The sequence below is a fragment of the Haliotis rufescens genome, unplaced genomic scaffold, assembly GCF_023055435.1.
Source record: "Haliotis rufescens isolate VD_foot unplaced genomic scaffold, xgHalRufe1.0.p SCAF_18, whole genome shotgun sequence".
Taxonomy (NCBI): domain Eukaryota; kingdom Metazoa; phylum Mollusca; class Gastropoda; order Lepetellida; family Haliotidae; genus Haliotis; species Haliotis rufescens.
In genome coordinates this window covers 10,955,932-10,968,942 of record NW_025963868.1, presented here as the reverse complement: position 1 = coordinate 10,968,942, position 13,011 = coordinate 10,955,932, and the positions used below count along the sequence as shown (strand labels likewise).

Genomic DNA, 13,011 nt, shown 5'->3' with positions numbered 1-13,011 from the left:
CTATCCCGGATCTTCACGGGTCAGGGTATGATCGTGTTTTGGGGTTGAGGTTAGGTGTTGGGTAGAGATCGAGGTAAGGGGTTATTGGTAGAGGTAAAAGTAGATGTTTGTTTGTTTGTTGTTTAACGCAGCACTTAGCAATATTCCAGCTATATGACGGCGGTCTGTAGATAATGGAGTCTGGACCAGACAATCCAGTGATTGACATCATGAGCATCGATCCACGCAATTGGGATACGATGACGTATATCAACCAAGTCAGCGAGCCTGACCACCTGATCCTGTTAGTCGCCTCATTTACGGCAAGCATGGGTTGCTGAAGACCTATTCTACCTGTGATCTTGACGGGTCATATGATATAAATAAACAATCATATTTATTACTGAATATAAAAATATGATCGTTTTTTCACATCCTGTTGTAACCAATTTTTACAGAAAACTGACTTATTGCTAACAGTAGAGTTGAACTGCAAGGCATCATAAACATGTTTAAATATTAATTCTTGACATATATCACATCCGCAGTGGAGCCCCACTGCGCAATAAAACTTTTGGGAAAAGGTAAATGCGGAAGTTAAAACGGCTTACAAACTAACACGCATTCATGTTTTAAACTGATAACATTTGTACATTTCATACCTGTGTGCAAGCAAGTCCAGACCCGATTACTTACAGCCCGCCGTCATATAGCTGGAATATTGTTGAGTGCGGCGTTAAACAACATACAAAAAAACGAACAAACAAACACACAAGCTAAAAAACTGGATGTGGGTGTGGGTGTAGTTTGTTTTTCTTTGATCTTTTTTTTCGTGTGTGTAACTGTGTGTTGAAGGGGGTGGGAGGTGGGGGGGGGGGGGGGGGGGGGTGTGGGTAGTTATGGAGTACATCAGTAATGTACGTTTTTCTTCCGACCTGTTTCAACAGTATACGTGATAGTGAGGACGTAAGTGGCTTATGAGGAGACATTCAGAGGCTCTTGGTGTCGCATATGCACTCAACGGCTTTTTGAACGAGATCGGACCGTTCTGCGCAGTGCTGGTGCAGACCCACAGCTATATATTTAGCACAGTTTTGTCCCAGCTGCATGCCGGTTGTACAGTGTGGTTACTGATAGCAACAGGCTGCGACTACCGCGTGACATGCACCCCTTTCTGTTTCGACAGATATTACTTCCTGGTCGTATTGACTCGGGGCTCACCACACACAATAGACAGCTGCTGGGCGATTCCTCTCACATCAAACAGGGGCTGTGTACTCGCGGGCAGATGACCACGGAGTAGGCTGACCACTGTGTCGGATTAACGAGACTGATTAATGAGTGACTTCGGTAATTCGTTGCAAATTAGGTGTGTCGGAGTCGGAGTGCGAGACTGTCGGAATAACGGGTCAAGATGGGACTGATCGGCTCGGTTCCCGACAGTCGTGGCGGATAAACCCGATTGTCGGATTAACGTGACTTGAATGTAAGTGGATTATACTTATTTGTAATCATCACATGATCACTATTCCATGTCGGCTTGCATTTGGGATTAAATAGGACAGTGTGTAGTCTGATATAGACGCAGTCCCGGTGTAACTTGATAAGGACAGTGTAACAGTGTGGCAGTACTAATTATGTTTGTTGGGTGCCGTGTTACAGAATGGCGAAGTTCAGCAGGAAAAAAATAATTAAATCAAGGGTATTGTAGTGATCGTAGGTTTCCGGAGGTCTTCGGAAAGGTTCGAGTTGGTCGTCCCGTGGCTGACCGCGGGAGACCCCAGATTCAGTGAGTTGTCAGCCATCGTTGTGAGTAAACCAGGTCGAGAACCCAGCTCAATGCAGTATTGACTTAGATACTGACTTGACGAACTGACAGCCCTTGTACGTGAGTAGAAAACAAGGTTTGTGAAACCGAGATATCGTTTTCACAACAGTGGCGCTGTGAACACATCGAATTTTCTCGGGAAAATATTTTTTTCCGAATTCGTCGACTGCTCGACATTGCCCCCACGCCGTCGCCATCTTGCTTTTCTTGGCTACAGTTGGTTGGTTGGTTTGTTGTTTAACGCCGCACTCAGCAATATTCCAGCTATATGACGGCGGTCTGTAAATAATCGAGTCTGGACCAGACAATCCAGTGATTGACAACATGAGCATCGATCCACGCAATTAGGACATGCATCAACCAAGTCAGCGAGCCTGACCACCCGATCCCGTTAGTCGCCTTTTACGACAAGCCAGCATGGGTTGCTGAAGACCTATTCTACCCCGGAATCTTCACGGGTCTTTTGGCTACAGGGACAAGAGGGATATTTGGCTAAAGTTGAATGAAACTTTAGCATTTTGCGACGATTGGAAACATTTTTCGCCCGGTTAGTACCGTGCGACTTTGTAGTAGTAATTTCTTTTCACAGCCTGTTCCGTATCGGCTGGTAAATTTATAGTTCACCGCACGTGGAAATCAGCGTGCGTTGATCAAGTACGTCCGTTTTCGTGGCTGTGCACAATAATTAATAATTAGGGAACAGTAGCGTATCAGAAATTTATGTTCTTATATCAATTTTGACCCTTTCACATGCGTAGTTGTGTGTGACAATTGGTGACAGCTCGTAACGGATGTTTGTTGACATTGCCTCGAGAGTGTCACCCGTTTTCGTCACGGACGTATAAGTTCGTGAGTTGGTATGTCATAACAGTGAGTGAGTGAGTATGGTTTTACGCCGCTTTTAGCAATATTCCAGCAATATCACGGCGGGGGACACCAGAAATGGGCTTCACACATTGTGCCCATGTCGGGAATCGAACCCGGGTCTTCGGCGTGACGAGCGAATGCTTTAACCACTAGGCTACCCGACCGCCCCTTATGTCATAACAAATAGCGTAGGTGTTTAGTGTAAGGGGAAGTAGGAATAGTATTGTTATTTTCATTAGGATTCAGGGCAAATAGTTGTCTGGATATATTGTATTATTGTTCATTGCTCGGTGTGATTTTCCAAAGTATTCTACACACTGTTGGAAGATGGAGGATAAGGGGGTGAGAGTCAATTATGCCACTTGGTCTCAACTATGTGAAATCCAAGGGATTGATATAGGACTGGCGCAGATGATCATAGACCGGAGAAGTGTGGTGGGCAATCTCATCCTGGATGATGTCCGCAGTTTAGAGGGATTTGATGACAGTGACGAGGTGGTGAGCCAGTTAGACTTTGCCATAAACCCCGAACATGGCAACAGGCGAAGGAACCATACCGAGAGGATGGAGGATCAGCATGTGCAATCCATACGACTGGATGCAGGAGGGTGGAGATGACCAGGCCGAAGGGGGAATGTCACAGACCCAGACACATCCGAGGGGGTGGGAAGTTATGGAGAGACTGTTGGACCATCAGAAAAACATGGCAGAGGCTCAGGAAAGGAGACTATCAGAGATGCTGGCAGCCCAGGCTGAAACTAGCTTGCAGATGAGTCGGGAACAGATGAACGAGATAGCTAAGCTCCAGGCTGAAACTGGCTCGCAGATAGTCAAGGCTTTCGCTAATAGTCAAGGCTTTGGCTAATTTGGCTCCCACACTACAAGGCCCGGGAAAGAGTAACTCGGGCCTGCAGCAAGACAGGCCGGCACTTATGAGTCCGTCGCGGGAAATAGTTTCCAGTATCCAAAGGGGACCGCGGGTTCACCCGGAACCGAGGTTGGACGACAGCCCACAAAGACAGTACCACCCTTCTTCAAGAGCAGAGGGGAGCGAGTATAGTGGGGAGGCGGTTTCTCCCGGGAAAGCACCGCCAGTAAAAAATGAGCCTGTAACGCCGATCCCACCGGTGCCGAGGGAACAGGACTACAGATTGCCGCCACCTGTGGTCTCGACTTACAGCACTGTAGGGGGTGGAGAGGGGGCGCGAATCAAGGACACACAACACAAGCAATTGTTGCAGAGTGTGGATTATCTGACCACGGAGCAGAACCGGAAACATGCTCGAGGATCGCCACAGGGATGTACTCCCCAGTTTCAACTACAAAAACGGTTTGAACGCAGTGAACTTGCGGAGACGGCACAGATACGATTCCCTACCATGAGGCAAGAGGGGGGAGAGACATAAGATGACTGGGCGCAGCTATTATTGGCCACGGCTGTGGTAGCTTTCAGGGATTCTCCAGACCAGTTCATCGATCGTCAGGTGATAATGCGTCTCTGCCATGGATGCGAAAACAAGGAGGCTGGACAATTCATCTCTAACATGAAACCAGGGACCCTGGAGGTCGCCATTGCAAGCTTGTGCCAATACCAGCATAACACACAGGCAGTGCACAGCAAAAAAAATGCAGTTTCCGGTATCCGGATACCTGCCGGATACCACCGGACACTTACCCAAAACGCGTCCGGGTATCCGGTGGCAGATACCTTGCCGGATACCAGATCCGTGGTATCCGGCATGGACACCTCACCTGAAAGTATGCCACCTGGAATCCGGGTATCCGGCACCGGATACCTCACCGGATACCGCAATCTGGGTGTCCAAGGATCCGCACCGGATACCAAGAATCCGGCACCGGATACCTCATTCTGAGTTTCCAAAAACATGTCACAATTTGGGGGTGCATTTTGTTCAATTAAGTGTGAAACATCTAAATATATATTGGAAACTAACCATGAAAATTGAACATTGCTGAAGGTATCCGGCAGGTATCCGGATGTAATTTTTCGAGATGTCTTATTTCTGGTAAATAATGTTAGCCTGGGCATATCAGATAGCTGTAGTAATATTCTGTGTCATTTTAGTTGTAAATATCCCCTTAAAGTTGAGATCTATGGGCATGTACTTTTGGAGAAGACAATTTTTTTCAATTTCATCTATAATTCTTTTTAGATGTTAAGCTGTTTAATGAACAAACATCAGTTCTAATACATGTATGATGATATCCTTAAATTTCATGTTCAGACTTCCAGATTATTCTGAGTGAAAGTATAAACTCATCGACTGTGTGGTCACTTGGGCCTTTGGTCCTAGTGAGATGATAATATGATTATTTGTAAAGGTACAAGTACTTGTTATGAGCATACCAGCTTCATTTAAGTTTGAAACACAATATGCCTCACTCTGAGGGTGACATGTACCAGATTTCATCTCACTACAGAGAGCTGTTCCTCAGTTACTGTGAACATTTTTACTGAAAGACATTGAAAGCTAATTTGACCTTCAATATCAGTTGCGACTATTTCAAAAACAATTGTAAAGTGCTTCATTCAGTGTCTGTCTGTAAAGTAACCACTAGTGCATTTCTGTATGTAATGAGTCAACAGTTGAATGTTCTTTAAGAAGCATACATTGTTTACCCACAAAAGATCCACCATGGTCGCATCCATATGAATGCCAAGTTTCGATCAAATACATTGAATGTTTTTCGAATTCTGCCCCAGAAATGAACCTCATCCCCAATTGAGTCTATGTCCAACTTGATTCCATTAAAAAAAAAAAAAATAAAAAAATTAGAAAAATCCCAAAATTTGAAAGGCACCACTTCAGTATGTGCATGATAGCTTTGCCAAGTTTCGATCAAATACACTGAATGGTTTTCGAATTCTGCCCCGGAAACGAACCCCATCCCCAATTGAGTCTATGTCCAACTTCATTCCATAAAAATTTTAAAAAATAAAAATTAGAAAAATCCCAAAATATCAAAAGGCACCACTTCAGTATGTGCCTGATAAGAGTTGCCAAGTTTCGATCAAATACACTGAATGGTTTTCGAATTCTGCCCCGGAAACGAACCCCATCCCCAATTGAGTCTATGTCCAACTTCATTCCATAAAAATTTTAAAAAATAAAAATTAGAAAAATCCCAAAATATCAAAAGGCACCACTTCAGTATGTGCCTGATAAGAGTTGCCAAGTTTCGATCAAATACACTGAATGGTTTGGGAATCCTGCCCCAGAAAAGGAAATGATTACGGACGGACAGACAGGCTGATCACTATATCCCCCGTATTATATGCCGGGGGATAAAAAGTAAGTGTATGACCTGTTGCCAACTTCTATCCCTGCCCTAAGGAAGAGTTTGGCCATTAACAATTTTTTTGTCTGGCTGTGACATTGACCTTTGACATAGCAGATCAATGTGTTATTCCAAAGATGTCCAAGCAATGCATGGTTTTATACGATAACTGTGGCTATCAAACTGAGGCAAAATATTGGAAAATCCCCATTTACACAGCTGGCTAAAGAAACAAACAACAAACAAATTATCAATTTCTTTTATTTATATGCATATATCACACATTGAACAGTGTTCATATAATGGTTCCTGATGCAGTATGCACTTTCCTCCTATTCTTCAATACTCATAACAGAGCGGGATAACTGTTCGCTTGAAAGCATCAGCAGACCATGCTCACCAGTTCAGAGTTACTTGCCCTCAAACATCCTTTTCCTTCTATATTGCCATGGAAAAACAGGAACCAGGATGAGGGGAGGCCAGATGGGCTCTATCCCTGTTGCATTGTGTTAGTAGAATTGTGAACATTCTATTTGGTGTTTGGGTCCACATTTATAGACAAGTAGTCGCAAACATCATTCCTTTCAAGTGATTACCACATGGCCAAAGACAATAATTTCTTCAACGTCCTTGAAGGATCCCACTCCGACTTGGCATTGGTTGGTCTTCTCACATTTGCCTGACCACCCTTTGTGAGTGTGTCCCAGTGTCAATTGGCATATAACTTCTCGGTAGGCTCCCATTGAAATAACAGGACTCTCCTCATCGCTGTCTGCCAATCACTTCGGATATCTGGAAGGGTCCTTCCAGACTGTCAACCTGTGATCCGGGTATCTCAAGCTGGACTTCAGTTTCTGCAAAATTATGTATAAAGATTGTAGCAAAAGAAAAGAATTGTTGCAACATGTACTTACAGATAAAAGGCAGCAAATTCACTTAATTTATCATCTTTGAGTTTTGTTATATACCAAACATTTGAGATATATATTGTTCCATGCTGATGAGTTGAAACAATCATTAACTGACATCTCTTAAAAATGTTCCTAGCAACCTATGCTTGCCATACAAGCCAAAGTAATAGATGAGGTAGCAAGTGGGCTCATTGAAAGCTCGTAATCGTACCCAATAACATGGGATGTTGTCCATAACAGTCATCATCGGTGCGTCTGGATCGAGCTCATAACATTAATCTCTGGTTTGTCTAGTTGAGATTTGAGATTTGATTAATTTATAATCCTTGTCATTTAGCCGAACTATTGCTGGATGTGGTGTTAAATGAGTGAATTGGGTTTAACGCCTCTTTGAACAGTATTCCAGTTATATCACGGCATGTAAGCTTGATGTGGGAAGAAAGCCCGAAGTGATGCAGGTCTTACATGTTTACCACTTTGATGAAACCCACAAGCAAGTGTATGATGCTACCCTCGATTCAAACCCACGACCATCGGTTTCTGTCAAGCCCAAGAGATGCAACTATGCACAGCAAGTTGTAGTGCCTTTGATAATTAGGCCATCCATGCCAACAGGTGATAAAGAACAAGCAAACTGAAGAAATATTTGCAGAATAGCTACATGAACATGATGAACCAAACAGAATAATTTCAAATGTTTACCACTCACTGCTACTCTTCTCTTGTTCCTCATTGCTTCCCTTTTTCCATTGATGCTGTGCAGATGACTGACTCATTCATTCATCCAGACATTCTGCAAACATAAGTAGCATTCACATTAGAGAAATATCCAAACTGTACATGCTGTACATTGAATTCAATTGAAAAGGCCCCAGTTGAGTTTCCAACTTAGAACTGTCCTTATTAAAATATTTCATCCCAAACATTCAGAGATAAAACATAACCCCATATTTAACAACTGTCAAACAATTATTTGACAACAAAGCCAGGGTCATTCAACATACACTTTACATAAGGAATCACTTGTTGCAAAAAAGATCCTCGCCAAGGTCAGAGTCATTCCATGAAATATTGAATGATTAAGTTATGAAGCTTATACAAAACAAGGACATAACAGTGTAATTATAACAATATCCTAAGCGTAAAAAAAATAAAGTCTTTGGTGGCCATTATTGCAAATTATAATCTGTATTAGCATCCCACGAAAGTTAAGAGTTAATAATCGTTCCTAGATCTTGGTACTTTTCTTCATTATCTATAAAAAAGCGGATCTAATTTGGATCATCTTGTTTTGACCACAAATCCATTACGCCTCTTATGCTAACAAACAGTTGACCATAATACTAAAAAAAGGACTCTTGGCGTTTACGGTAAAGTATGTAGAGCAGGAAAATATCTACATAAATCCGTTCCATAAGATCTCTGCACAGAAATCATAAGGCCTCGAAGCCCTGCTACGTACCTGGCAATGCCAATCGCCTTTCCAAATACTGTTGACTTCCGCGTTGTGGATGGCTGAGAGGAACTTCGGCCGGCATTTCCGTGGTGGAGGTGAATGAGAACAATGTATCGATACACGAGGTAAACTTATCGTAATCAAGAATCACAGTGTATATCGATACACGAGGTTTGTTTACATCCATGTTCTAAAATGGCGCCCTGGACCGTGGGGAATATGGGTAAAATGGCTTGTTCCGGGTTAACACTAAGCTGGGCCCCGTCTCTAATATCACATTATTGTTTGGCGCAAGTTGACGACGCGCATAGGGAGCCGGGAACCAGGTTAACACGACATAAGCTGGTTCCCGGCTCTCTATGCGCGTCGTCAACTTGCGCCAAGTTATATTAGAGACGAGGCCCAGCTTATACACTGAACACGATCGGTCATTTCGTCAAAACTGGCCAAATATTGAGATTGCAGCTGAGGTCATGCTGGCAGCTGAAGTGACACATTAAGGTAAGGAATATGTGAATATTACAATGATCACGTATTAAAGTAATTTACCACATGTTAGCCTGTCACATGTGACACATTAACTTTTATAGCCAACATGTAAGTAAATGTATAATTATATTTTTATATGACAAGTAGCCTGTCCATCATATGTTAGTATTTGCTTATGTATATAATGTAGAAATATGTTTACTTTAACTGGATAATTTGTATGCTAATGTGACTCACTGTCTTATTTCATATACTCCCTGTACTCTGTGAGAATGATTAATAGCCTCAACATATTTTTCCAGATGTGAAGAATCAAGAACAGCTTTAATAACAGGGAAGTTTTGCATCAGAGATCATCGTGAAGTGGAAGAAAAGACATTTTAAGGGTATGAACATTTTCACTTGAACTAGTTGAACAATAACCATGATGACAACTTTATCATGGGGGAATTTTTGGTGGTGGGGTAGCCTAGCGGTTGAAGCGTTCACTCTTCGTGATGAAGACCCAGGTTTGATTCCTGCCACATAGCTGCGATATTGCTGAGTGTGGCGTTAAACATCAAACAAAGCTAACAGCCGCATACTTACTCACGTGGGGATTCCAGGTTGAAGTTAGTCCCCATCAACATGATCAACCTATGCTAGTTGTGAGAGATAACTTAATGGGTGATCAGGCTCCCTGACTTGGTTGATCCATGTTATTGTATCCCAATTGTGTGGATCGATGCTCATGATGTCAATCACTGTATAGACTGGTCCAGACTTGATTATTTACAGACCGCCGTCATATAGCTGGAATATGGCTGAGTGCAGAGTTAAACAACAAACACCAACATGATTCTACAACCTGCTCTTGTGGATACCATTTTGAAGATCCTACACATAACTTCTTTTCGGGTCTTAACTATTGCAATATGTTCTACTACATGTGTTTTAAACATATATTTTTTTTATAGTGAACTGGATTTGCAAACAAGCCGATGGCTTATCTAAATGATGCTGAAATACAAAATAAGTATTAATAAAATACTAATTCTATACTATTGCAAACTATCAGTTGAGCAATAATGTAATCATCTGATTATAAGTAGATAATGAAGGAGAAGTCCATATTGATTAAATCTACCAGATTCTGAGATAAATGCACGTATTGATTGATTTATTTCAATGTTTTCTTGTACATAATTTTCAACAATTCCATATAAAGCTTTCTTATATCATATCCATGCTGTATAATAATACCTATTATTTCTAATAATAGCATAATTTGGACACACAAATAAGTAATGAATGGTATTTTTATAACAGGTCCCACACATGCGGGATAGGTCATTTGACATGAATCAGTTTTATGTGAATTTAAATCACTACAAGCTGATCTGAGTCATGAAAGGATATGCCTTCGATTCTGTGAAAATGGAAATGCTAAAACATCTCCCAATATTAACCATGCTATTACAGAATCTGTTCACTTGTTTTTGTATGTAAAATATTTTTGAACGATTACATCCATCTAATGATTGTTTGTATGTGTGATATGCCAGTAGAGGTATATGTGTACAAGCATGTGCATACACATAAAAAACATTATGTTTGTTTGGCTAGGTACCAGTATATGAATAGGTTGTTTAGTGCGACTTGTATATTAGCATCATCATAGTTTCAACAGACAGTTTATGTATATCAAATGTTAAATGTCTTTGTAGGGAGAATTGCATATCAAAACTGTCATTATTTTATTACTTATGAGTAGAACTTTTTAAGTATCTGGCATGATACATTTCCTTGGTCCACAGACACATGTTACCAGTAAACTGACTTGATAAGTAGCATAACAGTCAGTGTGGTTGGAAACTAATTAAGCCGTCACTACTCAATTAAGTAATTAACAGACAATTGCAAGTGATAATACCCACCTGACACTAATTGCCCTGTTAATCCCTAATCCACCATGAGTTGACATTGAGCTCATCTTGCTAATGAGCTGTTGTGAGCGTAACGAGATGATAAACATCAAAGGTGGGGCAGGCTTTGATCAAGTGTTCTGTAGAAGAGATTATGTCACTTGTTTAATGTTTATTTAGGATTAGCTACATCCCTTGATGCGACCAAGACCATACTTGAGGTTATCAGACAGTTTGTCTGGATACAGCCTGATGTCTCAACTGTACTTATTGGATTCTGCCTTGTAGCAAACTATGTGTGTGACAAGGACTTTGACCACTCTGTGCAGATGCATAACAATGCATAATGAACTTGGGGTATGATTCAATTATGTCACACAAGTCAAAGATAGGTTCCACTGTATTTAGAAACAGACGATAGATGCAATACTGTGTAACTTTATAACAATCAAATGATTTACAATTACCCTTGAAAAGTTCCAAAACCAAATAGAACTACTTAAATTATGATAACACTTGACCAATATATTTGGCAGTTTTTGCCGTTATTGTTAATCTGAATTAAAGATAGGATAAATGATAAAAATATGATAATGCATATCACACACAAGTGTGTATTATACGCAAATAAATAAGTCTTGTATACATTGATTAATTGGAAAGGGTCCTAATTGGGATTGTTCACTAGCCAATATATTAGCAAATATTCCCATGGGCGCTTATTAGATTGAGGCGCTTATTACGTCAAATACTTTAGTTCTGTTTTTATGTATAAGAACCTATTTTATGCAATTTGCATTGCCTCGTTTACCTTTCCTTATGTTTTGATGTAATGCAAACATTTGAGAAAAATTCAGGTGAGCCTGCCTTATGGCACTACAGGAATTGTTTTCAGAAGATCAATTACAATTTTGTATTTTCTGTACAATTTACTGTTTGCTATGGCTTTTTTACATTGGTTAACATGGTTTGGTTAACAGTTGCTTGATAAATTGTCATTACCTTACTCATTGAGAAACCAAATTTTTACCCTTTGTCAATATATGTGTGTTTCTTATATTTTTAATAACAAGCTTTTAAAGATGTTATAAATTGTTTCAGGCACCTGGATTTCACAATGACACCAGATCAGACAAGTCATACAAAGGACTCTCCGGATGATGAATAATCCTCCCCAGAACAACTAACAGGTTCACCTCAGAAAGTGATGATTCTGAATGAATAATGCCACATCAGTGTGATTCTGTAGGTTGTTTTATTACGACATTAATCAAGTCTAAAGGAATCAATACCACAGCAGTGAGACTGTTTATGTGGTGTACACTGACGCTGACTATACAAATCTGAATGACTTTTGTGGTTTACTGCACAAACATAATTGACTTTAGATATTCTTCTACCTTGAAATTCTTCTGAGATTTGACTAATTTGTTTATTTAGAAAATGGCATTGAAGCATCTGTTTCTGTTTTTTGAATGTTCTTGCAAACACCTCTGGTTACTGAACCAATGAAATGTCATAAAATCAATAAATATGATTTTTTATCTTAACAAGTTTTTTGTTTTGCTTCTTTAAAGAAATATGATATTGATCATTCATAACATAGGTGCTAACATATATCAAATATACTAATGCCCTGAATGTTTTCCTACAATTAATACAGCTCACTGAACGAAGTTTTTAGTTCCATGTCAGTAGAAAAGTTACATTGATATTTTTATGTACCAGTACTTTATTAGGTGTTTTCTGTGGATGCCATTAGTCTTATGCACCCATTTGGGTTAATGATATTCTGTTTCGAACTTCAATGAAACTCGTCTGTCAAGATGTAACAAGTATTGATACAGTTCCAAAATAAACTTTTAATCTCACCAGGAACAAAGGCCCAAGTGAGCACATAGCCAATGACTTTCATTTTTTTGTCAGAGTGAGTATGGTGTTATGCCACTTTATGAGCAAAATTCAAACGATATTATGATGGGTGACACCAAGCAATGTACCGATGTGGTGAATCGAATGCTTCAACCACTAGGCTAAAACAAACTGGGAATATGAAGACGATATGTAAGGATACCATCATACCAGGACTGAATGCTTTTCATTTAATACGCTGAACATCCAAATTGAAATATATATGAACTTGAAAAATGTTTTCACCAAAAGTACATGCCCATAGATCTCAACTTCAAGGGGATATTTACAACTAAAATAGCACAGAATATTACTACAGCTATCTGCTATGCCCAGGCTAACATTATTTACTAGGAGAAAGACATC

General features: G+C 40.3%; 1 protein-coding gene across 1 annotated transcript in view; it reads left to right on the top strand.

Moving 5' to 3' along the window:
* The first annotated feature begins 1,042 nt into the window (after positions 1-1,042).
* LOC124119118 overlaps positions 1,043-13,011 on the top strand; it is a 54,533-nt gene continuing 42,564 nt past the window's right edge. The window contains exon 1 of the mRNA XM_048398204.1: positions 1,043-1,465. The gene's annotated coding sequence lies outside the window, so the exon portion shown is untranslated. The remainder of the gene's footprint in view (positions 1,466-13,011) is intronic.